Here is a 22,478-nt window from a genome sequence, read left to right as displayed (position 1 = left end):
TGTGGGGGTGGGGGATGCCCTCTGGGGTACCTGTCAGAGGCCTGGATGTCTTCTGAGTCATCCAAATCATAGCTTCTGTTACTGTGTGTAAGAATCACCAGGGGATCCTTGTAAGCTAGCAGATTCTGAGGGTTTGTGATGGTTCCTATGTGATGCTGCCCAGACCACACTGAGTTGTGAGACTCTAGACCAGTGCTGCCAAAGAGAAATAGAATATAAGCCATACGTGTGATTTAAAGTCTTCTAGTAACCAAAAAAAAAAAAAAAAAAAGTCTTCTAGTAGCCACATTAAAAAAAGTAAAATGGACCACGTGTTGCAGCACAGCCATGATATCTTCTGTAGTGGTATAATTAAAGTAAAATGTAGTCCTCCTCAAAAGTTCAATGGAAAAAGAGTTGACACTGCTTCCACTTTTAAAATTTAAATTAAAGTGAAATAAAATTAGAAATTCAGTTCCTTTGTTGCATTAGCCACCTATGTGGCTCAATAGTCACATGAGGCCATTGGCTACTGTATTGTATGACATAGCTCTAGAGCATTCCCAGAAAAGGCAATAATGTACAGAAATTGCTTTTGGAAACCTAGTCAATGTTCACTAACACAATTTTAATAGTACATAATGAAGATTTTTTTAAAAAGATTTTATTTATTTACTCATAAAAGACACACAGAGAGAGGCAGAGACATAGGCAGAGGGAGAAGCAGACTTCCTGTGGGGAGCACGATGCGGGACCCAATCCCAAAACCCTGGGATTGCCACCTGAGCCAAAGGCAGATGCTCAACCATTGAGCCACACAGGTGCCCCCATAATGAGGATTTGGGAGCTATTTACACTGAGACATATAACTCTGAGGCTTGAAGAGAGGGGTAGTGTCTTCTCCAGTATTCCAGCTAAGAGGCTGGCTGGGGGCTTTCTGTCCTGTGAGACATGTCACTCAGATGCACCCCTGAGCTTTGCCTGGGTGTCCCTCACTGGGATTCCTTACCCTTCTTTGACACCTGACCTAAATCCTATACAACCTTCAGGATACATGATTCCAGTTTCAATTCAGTTCAGAGTCTTCTCCTGTTATTCTAGCTCTCACCTCTTTTTCTTCCCTTTGATCTTGCATAGCGTGTATGGTCTGGCTGCATGACGGGGAGCTTCTTACTAGCTAAGATACATAAGGAAAAGTCTAAGAGAGGACATCAGATCTAAAATTATCTATCACTAGGGACACCTGGGTGGCTCAGTGGTTGAGCGCTGCCTTTGGCTCAGGGCATGATCCTCAGGTCCTGGGATCGAGTTCTGCATCGAGTTCCCCACAGGGAGCCTCTTCAACCCTCTGCCTATGATTCTGCCTCTCTCTCTGTGTTTCTCATGAATAAATAAATAAATAATCTTAAAAAATAAATGAAATTATCTATCACTAACTTGAACAGAGGGAATTTACATGTCTTGTGCTTGCATGTTTCAACTTGATCTGATGTCAGTTCTCTGTAATTTACAAATTTAACGTGACCATAATACAAATACCAGTGAACCGTTTTAAAGAGCAGGACAAGCTGATACTAAAGTTCATTTCGGAAAACATGCACAAGACTAGCTAGGAAATACTGGAGAGAGGGAGCTCTGAGTAAAGCAGGCTATATGCCTCTACAGGGAAGACAGTGTGGCACTGCGGAAGTCCAGAAATAAACATAGCTAAGTAGAGACATCTAAGATATGACAAAGGTGGTATCTATAATTCCTGGGGCAAAGATGGTCTTTTTTAACAAATGGCAGTGGGTCAGACTGGATAACTATTTAGAAAAATTTAAATTGTACCCACTTTTTACACCATATACAAGAATAAGCTCCAAATGGACTGTAGATGTGAATGTAGAAAATGAAATTATAAAAGTGCTAGAAGAAAGCATGAGCAAAGTATAATCTGGGTGGCAATAGAGGCTTTCTGATGATGGCTAAAAATCCAGATACTAGATAAGAAAAGATAAATTTGACTATGTCAATAGACAAACAAACAAAAACCTTCTCCATAGCAAAAATCACCATAAGCAAAATAAAAAACAAATCATAAACTGGGAGAAAATATGACCCATACATATGACAGATAAAAGGCTACTAACTACTATATAAAGAACTTTTTAAACTTTAAGGGAGAAAAGAGATAAAAATTACTATAGAAAAAAAGCCAAAATTAAGGAAGAGGTGATTCATGAAAAGAGACATATAAATGGCCCTAAATATATGAAAAGGTGTTCAACTTCATCTATAGTCAGAGTAATGCAGGTTAAAACAGCAATGAGGGGGCACCTGAGTGGCTCAGTGAGTTAAGTGTTTGTCTTTGGCTCAGGTCTTTGGCTCAGGTCATAATCCCAGGGTTTGGGGATTGAGCTCATCGGGGAATCTGCTTCTCCCTCTCTCTCTGCCCTTCCCTACTCCCCCTACACCACTCTGCTCGTGCTCAAATAAATAAATAAATAAAATCTTTAAAAAATAGAACAGCAATGAGATATCATTTTCTATCTGTCAAGTTAGCAAAATTAAAAAGCTGGACAATATATTCTGTTGATAAAGCTCTGGGGAAATGGCACTTTTTATTCATTGTTGGTGTGAATCCAGAATGGTACCAGCCACAAGGAAAATTGGCAACATTAAAAAAAATTATTTATTTCATAAGAGATACACATACCGACACAGAGGCAGAGACATAGGTAAAGGGAGAAGCAGGCTCCCTGTGGGGAGCCCGATGTGGATCCCAGGACCCCGTGATCATGACATGAGCCAAAGACAGATGCTGGAACCACTGAGCCACCAGGTGCCCCAGAATTGGCAATATCTAATGTTAACAAAACTATGTGTGCATTTATCCCTTGACCACAGAAATCCTACTTCTAGGAATTTACCCTGAAGATGCGCCTCCAACAATATGGAAATATATATGTACAAAGTTATTCACTGCAGTGCTCTTTGTCATCATGAAATCCTGGAAACTACCTGAATCTCCAAGTGGAGTATTTGACTTAAATATGGCACATACAATGGGGTACTGTGCTGATGTATAAAAATAAAAAACACCAAATGAGGGAGATTTCCATGAACTGGTATAGAATAATTTCCAGGAAATATTAACTGAGACAATGGCAAGCACAAGAGAGGATATATACTATGCTATCTTTTGTGTAAGAAAGAAGGGCAAATAAAACATACAAATATTTGCTTATTGTTACCAAAGAAACACAGAAAAGATAAACCAAAAAATAATGAAGTTGATTACTTACTGGAGGGAGGGGATGGAAGTGATTCAGGAGGGAGTGACACTTCTCTGAGAACAGTGTTTTTTGTATAGTTTTGACTTTTGGAAGCATGTTAATAAATGTCATACACATTCAAAAATAAAATTAAAACAAGATGGGGAAGGAAAGAAAAATCTAAGATGGAAAACAAACTGAAACAAATGAAGGCAATTGTATTTCATATAAACACTACAACCACACTGAAGGGGGAAAAGGAATAGAAAGATCAAATGCAAGTAACTCATGGCACAATGTTTGGCTACTTACCTTCTGTTTTGGATGAGGTTGAGTTGGGGGAGAATTGCAACCACTCCTGAACTCCTTTTAGTAAATATTACTTAATTCATCTTGTGGTGCATGTGTCAGGCAGTTTTGAAACATTTTGGATATACTGGGACACTGGGCAAATGGAAATGTGTTAACGCTGTTGGGAGCTGAATTCCCAAATGAGAAAGTGACATCAAAATGTAGAATGGGAGAAGGCAAGAAGGAACCTTATTGGTGTAGACTGGACTTAGAGGCATCAGTGGAAATATACGCACATACACACATATATCTATATAAATACATATGAATATATATGTACATATTTGTGTGCATGTGTGTATAATATGTATGTGTGTGTTACACTTGTATGTATATATGGAAATACATGTATATTTTTTCTAGTTTTGTCTACTTGAAAGGGCCTAGAAGTAAAGGCTACCCACTAGCAGTGAGCACCTAACACTCAAATCTTGGCCTCTAATATCAAAAGGTCCTCAAAGAAATAGCCAATCCCAGAGATGGGACAAGGTAGTTACAAGATGAACTTTGAACATTAGTCCAGAAAGTAAAGTAATGCTTGAAAAAAAAAATGATGAGGGGCATTTCACAAGGGCATAGCAGCCACCCTGAAAGGATCTCTACTGGTTAAATCTGGTACAATTTTTTTTGAGCACCAAAACAATTAACTACAGTACTGAATGATAAACCATTGGAAGAAAACGGGAATCAGTGGGTCTATACTGATAGGGATAGGTACACATACAAATAAGGAACAAGGGAAGGCTCTTGCTTACTGAACAATGCAAGGAGCTGACTAGTAAATGTGGAGAGCATGCTGGAATTGAAAAAAATCATCATTTTGCAATTATTATGGAGCCCGTGGATGTTAATTTATGTGCCAAAAGCAAAACAAAACAGGTTTCAACCCAATCATTAATGCATGCTCAATATAGGGGAAAATTTTGATGAGAAATAGGCTATATTCATGGTCGTAAAGTGCCTCCCTACACATTGCTCATTAATTGCAAGGGAAAAAGTAACTGTACAGTAGAGAAATTAGATAACCCTTTGGCCAGGTGATTAAAATTGACGACCAACAACAGGCAGATGGATATCATGCACTTCTAGAGGTGAGACCCTGAGAAGAATATTGCATCGCTTATGTAAGATTTGGGTGGCAACTGTATGAGATGAGCCTAAGCATGAGAAAACATTGAACAGATCCAAAATGAGTAGCAGTCTATTAAAAAAGTTGGACTGTATTCTTTAAAAATGTCAATGTCACGAAAGGCAAAGAAAAGCTAGGGAAATAGTCCAGATAAAGGAAATTAAAGAGGCATGACAATGAAGGTCAATACCTGATCCTGGCCTGGATTCTGTCCTAGAGGAAGAAAAACTTAAAATAAAGGACTTTATGGAGTCAACAGACATAATTGGAAATCTGATGGTTGATTAAAGTATTATATCATTGCCAAATTTATAAAAGTTGATAGCTGCATTACCCTTATGTAAAAAAAAATTTCCATTCTTACAAAATACACAATAAAGTAGGAGCAAAAGATTGTGATGTAAGGAATTTGTTATTGGGATGTTTAGAAAAATTTAAGTATAAGAGAATAAATGATAAAGCAAATGAGGTAAAATTGTAACTATAGGTAAATTTGGGAAAAGGGTAAATGACTTTTTTGTATTATACTTATTTGTGCAATTTTCCCATAAATTTAAATTATTCCTACCTTCTCCCCAAATAATTACTAAAAGTGTCTAGAGATCCCTAAACAATTCTCAACTATGTTTTGGGAGTAGATATGAATATATCCAGAGCTGGTGTTAGATCCTTTTGTGACCAGGGCTTTTGTCCAGATGTGACTCTCAGTCTTAATTTCTATTCATGCTTTGTTTATTCTGTTATTGCTCATTAAGGAAAGTGGAACGACTGTTTCTCTAGTTCCACCTGGTTCATTTATGGGGGCAGCGAATATACCTTACTCATCTCTGAAACTCCCGCGGTGCCAGAAACACAGATGCTTGCTCAGTTCTCATTTGCTGACTTGAAATGAGTTGAATAAGACCAGATTGTTCTGGTATCTGAAGCATCTGTGGGCAGATCTGGAGAAAAACCTCTTCAAAGTCCAAGAGAGTAGCCTAGGTAGCAACAGCTCCAAGATCTTCCCCTTTGGATCTGGTGACAGGGGTATAAACAGAACTGAGTGCAGAGTTTAATAGAAAAAGTCCTTGTAGCAGGCTCAACACACACTCCTCCACCCACACCTCCCCAAATACTCCCATCCTAATCTCTGGGGCCTGTGAATGTTAATTTATATGCCAAAACCAAACCAAAACAATACCAAAAAAGGACTTTGCAGGAATGATGAATTTAAGGACCTTGAGATGGGAAGATGGTCCCAGCTATCAAGATGGACCCTAAATGTAATCACATGTATCCTTATAAGAAGGAGGCAGAGGGGAGTCTAGACACACAGAAGAGGACAAGGCAACGTGGCCGTGGAGGTGGAGACTGGCATGATGTGGCCACAAGCCAAGGAATCCAGCAGCCACTGGGAACCGGAAGAGGCAAGAAGGATGCTCTCTTGAGCCCTCAGAAGGAATGCAGCCCTACTGACACCTTGCTTTCGGCTTTAGTGGAACAGCTTTCAGACTTTTGGCCTCCAGAAATCTGAGGTAGTAAATTTCTGCTGTTTTAAGGCAGCCACAGGAAACGAATGCAGTGGTAGAAAAGGAAATTACTTTGACTTTCATCCTCACCCCCACCTTATACACAAGACTCATGGGAAGGCATATCTTCTCTGAGCCTTGTTGCTTTTAATTTATAAGAGAGACATTGAATACGTAGGGGTTCTGTGAGTAAGGAGCAAAGGTCCAAAAGATACCACCTCTTCCTGCAAGCCTCTGTTGCCTGTGATACATAGAGATAGGTGGTTCTCAACCTTGCCTTCCTCCCCTGATCCATTCAGACATCACAGGCATGACATGATCCAAGCCAACTAGATGAATAATTCTGCCTTTTGTCTTTTTCTTTCTTAATCCATTGTTTGGCTGAGAAAGAATCCAATTCAATGTTTTTTTTTTTTTTTTTTTTTTTTAAATTTTTTATTTATTTATGATAGTCACAGAGAGAGAGAGAGAGAGAGGCAGAGACATAGGCAGAGGGAGAAGCAGGCTCCATGCACTGGGAGCCCGACGTGGGATTCGATCCCGAGTCTCCAGGATCGCGCCCTGGGCCAAAGGCAGGCGCCAAACCGCTGCGCCACCCAGGGATCCCCAATTCAATGTTTTAAAGAAAAAAATCCAGTTGCATATACCAATTAGTCATATTCTCCTTGATTAAATTCAATATGTTCAAACTCCTCATGAGTTATAATAATAATATAATATTCTGTCATTATTAATAACATAATGCAGTACAGTATAATGTGATGTAATACACTATAATATTGCCTACCTAGTATCTATGGACTACTTACAATGTTCTGTGCTATGGGCTTTTTTGTCATTGTCTCAATGAACAGTGAGGTGGGTTTATTAACATTATTTTATCCACAAGGAACCTGAGGAGATGACTATACAGATTGCTGACCCTTGACCTTCTGATAAGTTACAGCAGGACTGCAGTTCTTAGGGGGAGTTCTGTGCAAGTAGAAGTACCGTGGCCCGGACACAAATTCTGTTCAACTTACTAGGATGACTGAAAAACATGGCAGGAGTTCAGAGAAGGTGACTCTCCATGGAGGCAAACTGAGAGTGGACAGGCTTGCAAGGGAGGGATTCCAGGGGAGTTTGGGGTCTGAGTCACCAGTGACTCCAAAATAACTGCTAGTTTTGAGTGGTAAGTGCTCAAGCATGTCTGTTCAAGGTTACAACCATCTCTGGCACAGTGTGGCTTTGAGACAGCCCAGGAATAGGAGTTTTCTCTAATGTAGGTCATTTCCAGCTTGGCTTTGAAGAGTCCAAACCATCTGCCTTCTCTACTGGGTGAATGATAGAATTTTTAACATTTGGATGTGATGTTACTCACGTGGCAAATAATTTAAACATGCATGGATTGCATTCCTACTTGTACTCAAGACTGTTTATAATATTCTGGTTTTCCCTCTTGATCCAAGAAGTTGCTGGTACTATGGGGAAGAATAATGGGCTAGATTGCTCTAAGTGAAATGGAGTTGCAGGGTTAGCGCCAAAACTCTTAGATAAGTCATTGAAACTCTGGACAAATCTCTTTCTTCATCTTTAAATTTGTTAACTTAAAAAAATTTTTTTTTTATTTGAGAGAGAGAACTAGAGTAAGCATAAGCAGGGTAAGAGGCAGAGGGAGACACAGACTCCTCATTGAGCAAGGGAGTCTGACGTGGGACTCCATCCCAGGATGCTTGGGGGTGAATAAAACCTTCTTTCTTGCATCATAAGACTGTCATCAAGCTAAAATGAAAAAAAAATAAGCTTAGGAACTTTGGATTTAGACAGATCTTGGTTCAAATCTATTTCTTCCTTACAAGTTGTGTATGACTTTAAGCAGGTTTATTCAAAATCTCTCTGGCCCTGAGTTTCTATATCTGAAGAGTAGAGTTAATAACACCTCCCTCATAGGGTCTTAGAAAGGATTAAAGGAGGTAACAAATACAAAGCATTTAACAGTGCCTGGCACAGAGTCAACATCTAATTATTGGAAGCTATTATTATTAATAGTCCCAATTGACATAAAAGGAATTTCAAAGGGTAAAAGAAAGTGTGCCATATATTAGCTAAAGTAATAGTGAATGCAAGGCTGTGAAACCTAAAAATGCCTTTGAAAATATGCAAGTATGTTTTTATTTCCTAATGACAGTGAGCAAGGCAAATATGCTGGTTCAAACCATTAGCTGTAGACATAGAAGTATGACCAAGCCCTGATGATGCGCCCCCCCCCAACCCCCAGACATTGTCCACCTCTACATAGACTTCATGTACTCCCATTAACCTTGGCATTTTGTGAAGCATTTTATACCATGAGTAATTTGATATGCATTTTCTCCTATTTCCTCTTAAGACTATAAATTCCTTGAGACTAAAGACAGCATTTTCTCTGTGACCATAAAGACCTGCAGGGCTTGGTGAGGATTGCGTGGGTGTTCAATATATAAGGTACTAATTGGTGCCCGAGTGCGGCAAGGATTGTTATGAACTTTTCCACCCAGTGTGATTCTGAGGAGTTGTGGATAGTGTGTGTGTGTGTGTGTGTGTGTGTGTGTGTGTGTGTGGCGGGGGTTGGGGGGGTAGTATTCAGGGAGAGGCTAATGATTTGCCAGGAAAGCACACATACTTCTCTCTTTTGGGCCTTACATCCACAGTGGCACGAATTAAAGTAAATTCCAAAGCAAAGCAAAGAGGATTGGTTATGCGTCCTTTCTTTCTTGTTCCAAGTACTGCCTTTCGTTAGTTTAGACGGAGGTCTGTGTGAGCTCTGACACTCCCCAGCCGTGGGAGCTTGGCTATGTCATTAGGTTCCTTTGAGCTTTAGTTTTCTTACTCTTAAAATAGGGGTGACGATATCAGTTGTATTTACTTCCCAGGGTTGTTATAGCATCTGATGAGATAGCACACATAAAAGCTATGCACACTGTAGAGCCTGATCCACAAGCTTTGGGACACACAGGTACTATTATGATGTCACTCACCTAGGGGCATGGGTCCTTATTGGTGGCTCTTTGCCGAGAGATGACAGCTATATTCAAAGTATCACATGCTTCCTCAGCTTTCAGGAGGCACTGCTGTACAGAGCAATTCAGGGGATGTACTCTCCCCTCCAAGTGGTCCTAGTTCTGTTCACAACCTGGGCTGTCCATTGCTCCAAAACAACCCAGACCCAGACCTGGCTCTCCAGAAGCAGACAGGGATGTGCTCAGATATGTTCCTCTCACTCCAACACTCGTGTGTGTGCACTGACTCGTCCCTGTTTTGTCCAGGGCCCATGTGGCTATGGGCGGGCATCTAGGTGGCAACTGGTTGTGTTTGGGATGTGTTGAGGACCAGAACAGAATTTCCAGGTGGGAAGGTGACTAGTCCCTAGCTGTTCTGGCTTCCTGGGGGCCTTCAGGGTCTCCCAAAAATATATCTACCCTGATGCTTCCCCTCTCATTCCACATTTTTGCCAGATTTTTCCTTCTAGGTTCTTTGATTTAACTCACCATGCGGGTGACCCACTTGTACACCTGGTCCATGGAATTTGAAGTGTGAACTAACTTATGATAAAATAAGCTGCTGATGCCACACAGGCCTCCTGTCTGTGCCTTTTCAGACCCCTCAGGAGAAGGGACACTATCAGTTGTCACCTTGCTTCTCCAGGAGATTTCCAGAAGAGGGAGGTCAGTCTGAGGTTGGTTTTGCCTGTCCCCCCTGGCAAACAATAGGCATGGAGTGTCTTAGGAAACATCTAGGGGCTTCCCTGCTTATGTTTCTCATGACTTGATTCCTTTTCACCAGCCCGTCACCCTCATGGGTAAATTTCCTTCCTGCCCCTCTCTCCATCTCCTTTCTTTACCTGGAGGACATTCCCTGGGCAATAACCAGAAGGGCCTTGGGACCATGGTGCCCTAGAGGTTTCATGTGGACAGTTGTGCACCCTGAAGCTTAAAATGGTGAGGCGATTTTGTTTAAGCCCCGGAGCCAAGCAGGGGACAAGGTGACCCCAGCCCAGGATTCCCTGTTTTCCTACACTGCACGGAACAGAAGCTCCTCTTTGTGAGCATCAACATGTCACAAACCAGAAAGAACTTGAGAGAGAGCTTTTGGCCTTGGTCTTCGGATGGAGGCAGCATCTGCCTGGCACCTAGACTGCGTGAGGCTTTATTTACTTCTCTTTTTCAGATGACTCTCTTTTCTGAGATCTCTTTCCCTCCCTCCTTCTCTCTTTTTTTCCTCTTAATCCCTCCCTCCCTCTAAACTGTAATTCAAATAATTACTTTAGTCCCTAGCTTGCCGATGGTGATGCATTTTCTTTAAAAAAGATGTATTGTGTTGTATTTTCTTTCTTTTTTTTTTAAAGGTTTTATTTATTCATGAGACACACACACACACACACACACACACACAGAGGCAGAGACAGGCAGAGGGAGAAGCAGGCTCCCCATAGGGAGCCTGATGCAAGACTTGATCTCAGGACCGCAGGATCATGCCCTGAGCTGAAGGCAGATGCTCAACCGCTGAGCCCCCCTCCCACCCCCCCGGTGCCCATGTTGTATTTTCTTTAAAAAAAGTAAAAACACAAAACAAATAGAGCAGCAGTGCAACACCAAAGGACAACACATCCCCAACCAACACTATTTCCCCCAGGCACATAGGGACCCGGGGCCAGGTCCCTGCCTGTCCCTTCCACCCTTCCAGTCCTCTGTTTATTTTGAACTTAGATTCCTTCACCAAGTCTTCTGGGCCCCACAGAACACCCTGTTCAGAGAGCTCAGTCACTTCTCCACCCTGCTGCCACAGGCCCTGGAATTCCAAGTCAAACAGAACTTTCCTGCCTTTTCCATTCAGCGTGACATTCCTGGGCTCATTTCCTTTGCTGGTTGGAGCTCACAGACAGGAAAGTGGGGCAGTCCTGGGAAAGAACAGGCTCAATCACCACAATGGAAATGATGGAAAAGTAGATACAAAGTGTAATCCTTGTAGTTACAAATCATTACTAGGATTACTGTCTCAAAAAAAATCTTGTCTATGCAAATTTAAAAATAACATGCTTGGAAATGTTTTAAAACCTACACAAGTCATCTGGAAGCTTAGGGGCTGTGTTCCCTCTTTCTGGTGACCAGTAATTTAGACCCGAAGCAGGATTCTTGAGAGTGAGAGGATGTGTTATTAATAAGGACACCAGTGGTCTTCTAGCTTGTACTCAAACTCCTTTGCTGGGACTAGGTAATGCGTTTGTCTTTGCAGAGCTCTGAGCATTAGCTAAAATAAGCTTCATTGCCCTTATGTAAATTCTTCCCTTGGGAACATCAGGCAAGGTCTCATCCGTCTTCCCAGGAGAACAGATCAGGTATCTGAGGATAGCTCTTCTGTTTTCTGAGTCTGTTCTCTAGGCTAAATATGTCCAGTTCCTTGAGCAATTCCTTATTTGGTATAGTCTCCTGTTCTTTCAGCATCCTGCCTGTTCTGAATGAGTTCCACATGGTCTGTATTTGAAAGTGTCTGCCCAGAGCTAGCTCAGTGTGGTCCTCCTTCCGCCTCCAGCAATGAGAGCTCTCCATCTATCCTTACACAGCAGCTTCTTAGACTCGAGGAGCAAAGGCTCAGCAGATACCCCCTTATTTTCTTGAGGTTTCTTTTTACGTACTTTCCTGGGCACTGTGGATAGGCTTGGTGTTCACCAACATTGAGACCAGAGGTACAGAACGCAGGAGTATGGGGGCTCTATTCCCACCTGAGCTGGTCTTTTATGAAATGGACAGGATTACGTATGTCACCTTGTCTCTCTTTCTGGCAAGAGCTTAGTTTCCAGAATTAGACTACTTGGATTCAAATTCTGTTGTATCACTTACAAGATCTTCACATTTGAGCAAGCTACTTAATCACTCTCTTGTCCCAGCTTCCCCATCTGGAAAATGTAAAATAAAACTGTTGTCATCAGGATTAAATGGAAGGTACTGAGAACAGCATTTAGCCACGTGGTAAGTCTCACCCATGCTGTTATTATTATGAGAGTTTTTGCTCTTCAGCCCTCCTTTCCACCCCCCCCCCCCTTGGAGCTGTTGGTCACTCTTGGGGAGGTTTTCTGCAGCAGCAAAAACTGCATGTCAACTGAGTGCTTCAGGCTGAAAACTCACCTTCTGCCCTCGAGATTGTAGGTGTCTCTGTGGGAGGATAATGACACCCAAAGCCTGTCATTAATCCCTTTCAGGTTCCCAGGACCTTTCATCCTAAAGGATTCCAAGGCCCTTGACTAGAAGAAGCAAAAGCACTCATTAAAACATTAACATTTGTGTGGCAGGTACAACAAGTGATTCGGATACAGCACTGCATAAAATTGCTTGTTATCTGAAAGCTTGGTTTTAAGAGGTGAGTTATTTCAAGTAATCTCTAAATTTCAGTGTATTTAATTCAGAACTTCACCCTGAGTTCCCCCAACGTTTCTTTTCCCTCCAGCAAACTGGAGATAAGGCTCTGAACATCCCCTTGAGCTCTGTGTCCTCAGAGAGGGCAAGTAGAAGGCACAGGGCAAAAGAAGAAAAATGCAATAACAAAGGATTCTTGTGAATAATAGAATAAATCACACAGGGTGAAGAGAATCGGACCTTTCATCTTCAGATCACAAAGCTATTTCTCCTTGACATATCTGATATCTGCTGCCTGGTATAATTGTACTTAATTTATAGAGAGAGTATTTTGACTTGCCCAAGGTTAGAATTTCACCTCTTGGGCAGAAACAAACAACAATCATATGTTGGTTCGTGCAACCAGTCCTATCGTTCCTGATTTTTAATTAACACTGTGGTGTTCATTGATCATGGGTGTGCTGGAGGTCTGCTCTGGTGCCTTCTCTGGACAGTGTGGTTGGCACGGGAGTGACCTGGTAGCAAGGAATGTGGGGGTTTGTCACATGCACAATCATGAAGGGCAGAAGGCTGGCTCGAAGTCTAGCTGGGTGGCATAACAAATCCTTCACGTACTGGTGAGCGAAAGTGATGGCAAAATCTGTTTCTGATGTCCCATGCGAACACTCTCAGGTGTGTCATCTGCTGGAAATAACCTGAACCTATCTGCACGGATCTCATCACAGTGCAAGCTTTTAGAGGCAAGTGTTTCCATCTCCAGTGGCAGCAGATGGCTTGGGTTTTCCTCTTGCCCTTCCCCCCATGCATGGCTGGCCAGTTTGGAGGTGGCAATGGACCAAGCCGGCTGTGGTGTCTCACTGTCTCTGACTTCTTGGGTTTGGTGGCACATTCTTAGCTTTAATTTCCGGTTCGTTTAGGGAGAAGGGAAAAAGAAGTGAATGGACATTCAATGAATGCTTATGTTGAATCAAAAACATTACAAACGTGATTTCACTTAATATATGGGGTTGTAAAGTTACCTGAAAGCCCTGTTTTGTTTTTTGAAAATCCAAGTGAAAGAACATGGTGGGTCATGAGTACTTCAGACCAGAACAGAAAAGGACAGAAGATTCTCTTTGTAGGGCCTCTGCTATTCTCTTTACTCATAGGAGATGAAAATACTGAGATGTCAGATTCTAACATTGATAGACTTGCACATGTGGGCGCTTTTTGAGAGTGCCAATCCTCACTTGCACGTTTGTGAAGTGATAGATTCATATTACTTGGTGGGCTATCATATCCAATGACAGTAGCAGTTTGGATTTGTACTGGGGACTCTGTAGAAACAACTTAGTGTATTTAGCATAACTAATTGAGAGAGCCTTCTCAATTCTTTACTAACCATGTGTCTGAGATATGTAACCACTGGACAAGGAGGCCATGACCAAGGTACCTCTACCACCCTGTATGATAACAATCTTGGAGAAAATAAACTGCCTGATACCACAAATGTGTATAATGATGGCAATAGCATAACAACTATTTGTAGTATTGACTTGATTTTGGTTCTTATTGCTTTAGTTTTGCTTGTGCTCAGAAGAGTTATTGCTTGCTAGACATAATAGCTCAGAATTTAATTTCATTAACATCTTTTTGAAATAGAGGCCATGCTTTGTGGCCCAGAGATCCCAGGAGCAGGGCAAAGATTTGACTATTTCCTGTGGGTGGGCAGACGATTTGTTCCACATGACAAGTTGCTGGAAAAAACTTGTATGAATTATTGCAATTTGCTTTGTATGTATACATAGTTAAGTCTGTGTTTAATAATACACTTGATGCAAATATCTTATGAACATATTAATTGCTAAATCAGCCTTTTAGATAAGTCCAATGGGCTGGCCATCCCATGAAGAGTTCTTATCAGCTTGTCCTCTCTTCAGGCTATAAAGCCCATGTCACAGAGACAGTAAAACTGATGAAAAGCAATTAACATTCTTTCCTCTTGACTTTTCTTAAGCCTCTCATGGTAATAGGTATGTAGAACAGTGGTATATGAGACTCAATCAATTTACAAGTGTTCACTGGTCATCTTTACCATAAGTATAGATGCCCGATCCAGAAGAGGTGGGAGATATGATTCCTGTCATCAAACACTAATAATCAAGTCAGGGAGCTAAAAATAACAGTCAAGAGGTAAGCATAAACATTTTTGACAGTATGTATAAATTATATGACTAACCTCTGTCCTGATACCTATTTGAGAAGGTCAAAATGGAGACAAATATGTAGGGAATTGAGGACGTTGTAGAGTTTGTATTGTTAATAACAATGATTAGTAATGGAGCACATTGGCATTTACAGTGAACTCTTTTTATAATCCCTGTACCATCTCTCTGAAAGAGGTAGTGGAAGGAATATAAATTGTTGAGTAAATATGCAAAGTGGTCTAGATGATACCTACACGTGAAGTGGGTTACACTAGAGAAGAGGAATCTTGAGCTTAGGAGACCCAAATCTTTTATAATGGGCAGTAAGCCTTCTTGAATTTTGTTCCAAAGGGAGACTCTATCTTCCAAATCTATTCAATATACAAATTACCTTGAAAAGATAAATCTGGAACAGACTAGTCAGTGCCTCTCTCATAAGACATGTGAACTTATGAGAGACTCATGGAGAGTTGTCTTTTAGCTTGCTCAAGGTTGCTCACCTAGTTAACATCAGGGCTATGGTTAGGAGCAAAGTAGCCAGATAAATATAATGATCTCACTGGTCCCTTGTTTAAGACATCAAACTCAAATTTGTCCCAACACCTGGGACCAGCCCTTATCCTGTTTGCTGTTCTGGCTCATATGAGGCATCCATCATAAGTGATTGGGTTCTGTCTTTGTCCCATGGGCCAAGCCCCAGTCTTGGGCTCCATTCTTGTGATATTTCTTGTCTTGTTGCTCAGGGCTGAAGTGCCTGCCTTGGCCCTCCACTGAGTTCCACTGTCCCAGAAATTTCTTTGCTGTATTCTGAGTCACTCTTGGCCAGCATCATGCCCAGACCTTTGTATCTTCTATTTCACCATACATGATCCAGTTGTCACACTTGCAGGAACTTCTTGGTGCTGATCTGCCCACCAAGACATTGATCTGTCACTCCCTCCATAGGTCCAGTTGAACTTCAGATACTTTCTCCTATAACATCTACTCCTGTATGCTTGCATGAGCCATTCATTCATTGTGTTTTGTTTCTGCGTCATGTCCAGTTGCTTACTTGATTTCATTCCAGTAAGAGAAGGAGTTTGTTTTGGGAAGAACAAGGATAAACGTCCTAAGCAGAGTGCTGCAGGGGGATGAGTATAGTGTATCAGCCCCAAGGCCAGTGTGATTAGAATGGGAGGAAGAGTGGCCCAGAAGAGACTCTGGCTGAAGAATACCAATAGAACAACCAACTGAATCATAGAAAATCACAAGGCTTCATGGGAGTGTGCACAAACTGATAGAACATGGGTTTGGGGATCAGATAAAACTGGGTTTGAATCCTGGATCTGCTATATACTCGAGCATGACCTTGGAACTTTTGGTCTATGTCTCAGACTTCCTCATCTATAAAGTCGTGGTAATAACATGTACCTCATGGGGCTGTGATGAGGATTGTTGATAATAAAGATACGACATCTAGCACTGTGACTTCAATTTTTAAATGCTCAACGAATGGTAGCTGTTATATATTTATCATTATGGAATGTTTGCCCTGGAATAGACTATAAATCTTCATCTAACTCTCTAATTTTAGACGTGAGAAAAAAGAATGAAGCACAGAGTGGTCAGCAAAGTAACCCATTTGCCCAGCCTTCTTAGCTAGTAACAGAATCTTACTCATGGAACACTTATTTATCAAACAGTACTTGATACTATGCAGTCAGACATTTATTAGTTGGTGACTTTGCTGCAAGCAGTCGGGAGCATCCTTGGGAGGCACAGACTCTGGGTTTAATTCAGGCTTGCCCTATGCTGGGGGAACTTTCCTTTTTAGCTACAGACTGTCTAGATCCTCAAAACTGCCTCACTCTTTGCTGCCACTTTGGACCACTTCATTCAGCTTATTCCTTTTTTTTTTTTTCATTCAGCTTATTCCTACCCATCCTACCCATTCCTACTTAGTTTAAATGCCACTTTCTCAGGGAAATCTTCCCAGATCTCCCCAGTGAGGCAAGGCTGCCAGTCATATGCTCCTATAATGCCTTGTGCTTCTCTTTCATGGTGTTCCTTGTGCTCTGCTGACCTCATCAATATCTGTCTTTCCTCCTAGAGATTTCTTTAAGAGCTGCAGTTAGTGGCACTTATTCTCTGGGACATTCCCAGAGCTGGACAGAGACCAGATGCTTAATGCATGTTAGTTAAATGATTAAATAAGGCTTGCTAGCTGCAGTTATTGTGCCAGAATTTTGGAGGTGCTGTTTAGAATGTAAAACATGCTCTAAAAATGGGACAATACTGGTCTCAGAATAAAGGAGAATTTTTCCCAAGAAAGATATTAGAAAAATTATACTGATATGTACATATTTATGTAAGACACCTGCATACACACGAGCATTTTGCAGTGCCCTTATTTTTCTCATTTTACCTTCTAGTGACACTTCATTATGGAGTCATTTGGCCTGAGGACTAGCATTTGGAAACTACTATGCTAAAAGTCAGAGTCATTAATTAACTGTAGCAATTGCTATTGCTCCACATTGCTAAGGAAAGCAAACTTCAGAGTCCTGAAGGTTTTCATGACAAATGTACCAAATATACATCCATCTTTTATTTCCTCTTGGTACAATTTTTATCCCTATTTGTACTTTTTTTTTTTAAGTGAAAACTCCACCTCATCATGATGGCTTATTTAGTTTCAGGGCAATGCACACAAGGGAGATAGTGGCACATAGAGAAAAAGACAATTTCTCTGGGAAGTTCCATTTAGCCAAAGTAGAACATGACCCTCCTCTAGCAGCTGAAATCCCTTTGTGGGTTTATGGTGTCTTCAGATTGTCCCAGTCCTGCCTCAGGATGAGAACAAGGGAAGCATGCTTAGGAAATGGGATATAGGGCCACCATGTATAGCTGTGCAGTCTGTGGCCTGCCAAGAGTCCCCAGCTGAGAGAGGTGGGCTCTCTCATGAAGCTATGCATCCTGGTGGGGACTGGCTGTGCTAGGAGGTCAAGGCCACATGTCCTAGGCCACGAGGAGAAAGGGCTGGAGGTGGTGGCATTTCAGTGAGATCATAGAATATTTTGGTGTAGAGGACATGAGCTTTGCTGTCAGAGAGAAATGGATTTAAATCTCTGCTCCACTGCTTACTGTGAGCCTTTGGGCAAGATTGTAAGCCTTGGTTTCCTCATCCATAAAACAAAGATAACAGCACTATCTATTTCATAAGATTGTTGGAAGGATCAAATGAGATAATGTGGGTGCCACTAAGCAGAGTGGCAGGGCCATATTTAGTGCCTCCTGCACCTATGTTGGTCATTGGTGGTATCAAGATGCCCATGACCATCTGGGACATACTTATGGACAGAGAACTCATATATACTTTGCTCTTTTCTCCTTAGCTCACCACCCTGTCTCAACTTTGCCTCCCCTTAATGTCCCTGCCAATCTCATTTACTAAAACCAAAAACCCAAATGCCATCCTAGACTTTTCTCTCTTCTTCTCCTTCTGACATTGAGGTGGTCACTAAAGTCTATCAATCCTACCAGCTTAATCTCCATCTCCATCCCTTATTTCTGCTACTTGTTCCAGAACAACATGCAATAAATTCCTTTCTTGGACAATGGCAGCAGCCTCAATGGACTCCCATCCCCAATCTTTCAGAAAGGCACATCTGATCTCATGTACTCCCTTGCTTAAGACTATCTCTGTTTATCTACAGGATAACACCCAAAGTTCTTTGGGAATAATTATGGCTCTGCAAGACCTGGCTTGTCTCCTCACTGCTTCTACCCTGATTTCTGTGTTCCAGAGATACTTTCTACAGACTCAATGGCCTCACGTTTTTTTTTTTTTTTTTTTTTTTTTTATCTCTGTGCCTTAAACATGTTGCTCCCTTTCCCTGGAATGCTGTTAATAATGATGATAATGATGCAGCGAGGGAGGATGATAATAACAGCCATCATGTATTGGGAATTTACAATATACTGTTTTCGGTACTTGGTGCTTTACGTTCATAATCTGTCTCTCCCCAACCTTAGTCACCTGAAGGTTGACCTAAGGTGGATGAACTAATCAAAACCAATTACAACTTTTTAAAATATATTTTTAATTTATTCACACAAGTGCTTTGTTTGTAATCCAGAGGGCATGACTTTGCCTGTGTCTCTTACCTACAGGGGGAACCCACATTGGCGAGTGTGGTAGCTGGTGCTATGCCTCTTATTCATTCTTTTTTTTTCTCTTTTAAATAGACTTCATTTTTTAGAGCACTTTTAGATTCACAGTAAAATTGAGTGGAAAGCATCAAGAGTTCTCATTTACTTCCTACCTCTCCTTTTTTGCCTCTACTACTATCAGCATCCTGCACCAGAGTGGTACAGGTATTACAATTGATGAGCCAACATTGATACATCATTATCTCTCAAAATCCATGGTTACATTAGGGTTCATTCTTGGTGTTGTACATTCTATGAATTTTGAGAAATGTATGATGACATGTATCCACTTTTGTAGAACCCTATAGTATAGTTTTACTGCCTTAAAATCCTCTGTGCTTTGCCTAGTCATCCTTTCCTCCCACCAACCCCTGACAACCATTGATCTTTTTACTATCTCTATAGTTTTATCTTTTTCAGAATGTCATAATGGAATCATACAGTATGTAGCATTTTCAGATTTTTTTTCACATAGCAACATGCATTTAAATTTCCTCCATGTCTTTTCATGGCTTGATAGCTCATATCTTTCTTTCTCTCTCTCTTTTTAAAGATTTTATTTATTTCACAGAGAGACAGAGAGACCACGGGCACAAGCAGGGGGAGCAGCAGCAGGTAGAGGCAGAGGGAGAAACAGGCTCCCCGCTGAGCAGAGAGCCCAACACGGGACTCCATCCCAGGACCCTGGGATCATGACCTGAGCTGAAGGCAGACACTTAACCAACAGAGCCACCCAGGCATCCCGATAGCTCATTTCTTTTTAACATTAAATAATATTCCATTGTTTGGATGAACCAGAGTTTGTTTATCCACTCACCTACCGAAGGGCATCTTGGTTGCTTTCAGGTTTGGGCAATTATGAATAAAGCTGCCATACACACCTATGTGCAGGTTTCTGTGTGGACATCCATTTCCAACTTCCTTGGGTAAATGCCAAGGAGTGCGATTGCTGGATTATTTGGTAAGAGCATGTTGAATTTTATAAGGAACTGTCAAACTGCCATCCAAAGTAGTGGTACCATTTTGCATTCCCACCAGCAGTAAATAATGGTGCCATTTTACATTTCTGTGGCTCCATATCCTTCCCAGCATTTGGTGTTGTCAGGGTTCTGGATTTGGGTCATTCTAATTGGTGTATAGTGGTATTTCATCGTTGTTTTAATTTTCAGTCACCTAATGGCATATGATGTTGAACACCTTTTCATATGCTCATTTGCCATCTGTCTATCTTCTTTGGTGAGGTGTCTGATCAGGTCTTTTGCCGCTTTTAAAAATCGGGTTGTTTATTTACTGAATGTTGAGTTTTAAGAGTTCTTTGTATATTTTGGATAAGAGTCTTTTATCAGATGTCTTTTGCAAATATTTTCTCCCAGGCTTGGGTTTATCTTCTCATTTTCTTGAGCTCCTACTCATTTTTAAAGCACAGCTCAGAGGTCATCTTCTGTGACACTGGGCCTATCTCTTCTCCTACCCAGCAGTTGGTCTAGATTGACTTTGCACTGTCGCTGTGCCTTTTACAAACATCCATCCTCATGTAAATATTTACACAGCAGACTGTGGGATTCTTGGGGAGAGGGTCCTATGACTCATTTTTGCATTTCCAGAGCAAAGCAGAGTGTCTGGCGCGAATGAAGCACCCAATATGTGTGTGTGAACTAAATGAGGTGCCAGATGAGGACATACATGCACAGGGCACCCTTGTCTCTCTCAGAAGCACGGGGTGGGGTGGGTACTATTCCTTTAGCAGCAGTAGTGAGAAACACGTTCTGCGAAGAACATTTTGGTCTAGGCTACATTCCGTCTTCATCTGAGCACAGGTATTTTTCCCAGATTCCAGATGCAAGCCATCCAGTCCCCACCAGAGAAGCTGCAATCGGGCAAGAAACTGAATGCCCTTCCCACTCACAACAGGAATGTTTGTAAAATGCTCTGAGGTGTTCTGTGGGCAGGAAACCTGTTCCTCGGAGGCATGCAGTCTTTCAGAATGTATCCCAACCCAACATTTCCCGCTCCTCTTTCCATGTCTGCATGTCTGTAAAGCTAGAACTCTCACTCTGAAGGAATGATTTACCATTCTGTCTGCCTCCAGAAAGTCTCCTCTGGTTTCCTGAACAGAGCTCCTTGTGCAAGTATATGTGCGTGCCTAGGTGGCAAAATTCCTTGTGAATTCTTTCACGGGTCAGAATGCTGCAAACATTAACATCAAAACTCTTTATTTACTCTCTCTCCCCACCGCACCCCCACCTCCACCTTCCTTCTGCTTTTCTCACTTCTCAAATGTGCTTCTCTTTCCTTTGGCTTGCAGTGTTTTTGTAAAACTCTCCCCTGTCTGACCCATCTAGTCTTTGGTATTTAGCTCAGAATGTGTTCCATTATGTTTAGGAACAATTTTCTGTCAATGGGGCTTCTATTGGGAGCTGACTGCATCCAGAGTTGGGTGAAGCCCTAGGGGAATGCAGTTGGGAGAAGAAAGAACTTTCACATGATTTATAGGCTTGTGACTGTTTCACTCATAGACATAAATGCTGAGACATTCAGATGAAAAGTAGAGAAAAATCCTGTAAAAGATCACCAGATGTTTTGTCTGCAAGACTTCAGGCTTTTGATGTTAGGAGGGAAAAACATGTGAATTCCTGACTGAATTTTGCAATTTTCACAGGGCATTTTAGGGATATTTAGATTTTAGTCATTATTAGCATTTCGGATCAATTTAAGGAAAATACAATGTGATCAAGGATTGCAGGCTTATTGTAAACACTCCAAGTAATGTAGAAGTCTATAGACTAGAAGCGGAAATGTCTTCTGTCTTTTCTCCTTCCCTCCAATTTCACTCTATTCTGAGTCACGAGTTGAATATGTATGCTTTTAGGCACTTTTTCTGTACATTTGTATACAACATAGTTCTATTATTATTTTTTATGTAAATGGTAATTTTATACAATGTATTTTGTAATGTCTATTTTTTCTGTGAACAACAGACCTTGGAGATCTTCTATGTCAGTATAGACAGCACTACCTCATATCGTGTCACTGCTGAAAGGGTTCTGTCATTTACTTAACCATTTCCTCAAGGAGGGGTGTTTGGGTTGTTTTTTTTTTCCATTCCTTTCTTATCTTTTCTATTTTCTATTTTAAACAAAAAAGCAATAAATATCTTTACACATATATTTTTTCATGAGTGTATTTTTGTTGTATGTTATCAAGCTTTAGAAATTTTTTTTTAATTTTTTTTTATTTTTTCAATTTTTATTTATGATAGTCACAGAGAGAGAGAGAGAGAGAGAGAGAGAGGCAGAGACACAGGCAGAGGGAGAAGCAGGCTCCATGCACCGGGAGCCCGACGTGGGATTCGATCCCGGGTCTCCAGGATCGCGCCCTGGGCCAAAGGCAGGCGCCAAACCGCTGCGCCACTCAGGGATCCCTAGAAATTTTTTCTTATTCCAAATGAAATTAAAAATCCTCTTTTATACATTTAAAAAATTTCAAATTGTTAATTTTTTTACTGTTCT

At 41.2% G+C, this 22,478-nt stretch overlaps 1 long non-coding RNA gene across 1 annotated transcript; it reads right to left on the bottom strand.

The window, feature by feature from the left end:
* Positions 1–35: 35 nt before the first annotated feature.
* Positions 36–9,167, bottom strand: LOC118352492 (uncharacterized). The gene is made up of 3 exons (XR_004809686.2): positions 8,866–9,167; positions 5,533–5,730; positions 36–195 (listed from the first exon to the last, which is right to left on the bottom strand). It is a non-coding gene; the product is annotated as an uncharacterized LOC118352492 (long non-coding RNA).
* Positions 9,168–22,478: the final 13,311 nt, after the last annotated feature.

The sequence above is a fragment of the Canis lupus genome, chromosome 27 (assembly GCF_003254725.2).
Source record: "Canis lupus dingo isolate Sandy chromosome 27, ASM325472v2, whole genome shotgun sequence".
Taxonomy (NCBI): domain Eukaryota; kingdom Metazoa; phylum Chordata; class Mammalia; order Carnivora; family Canidae; genus Canis; species Canis lupus.
This window is presented reverse-complemented; position numbering and strand designations above follow the sequence as displayed.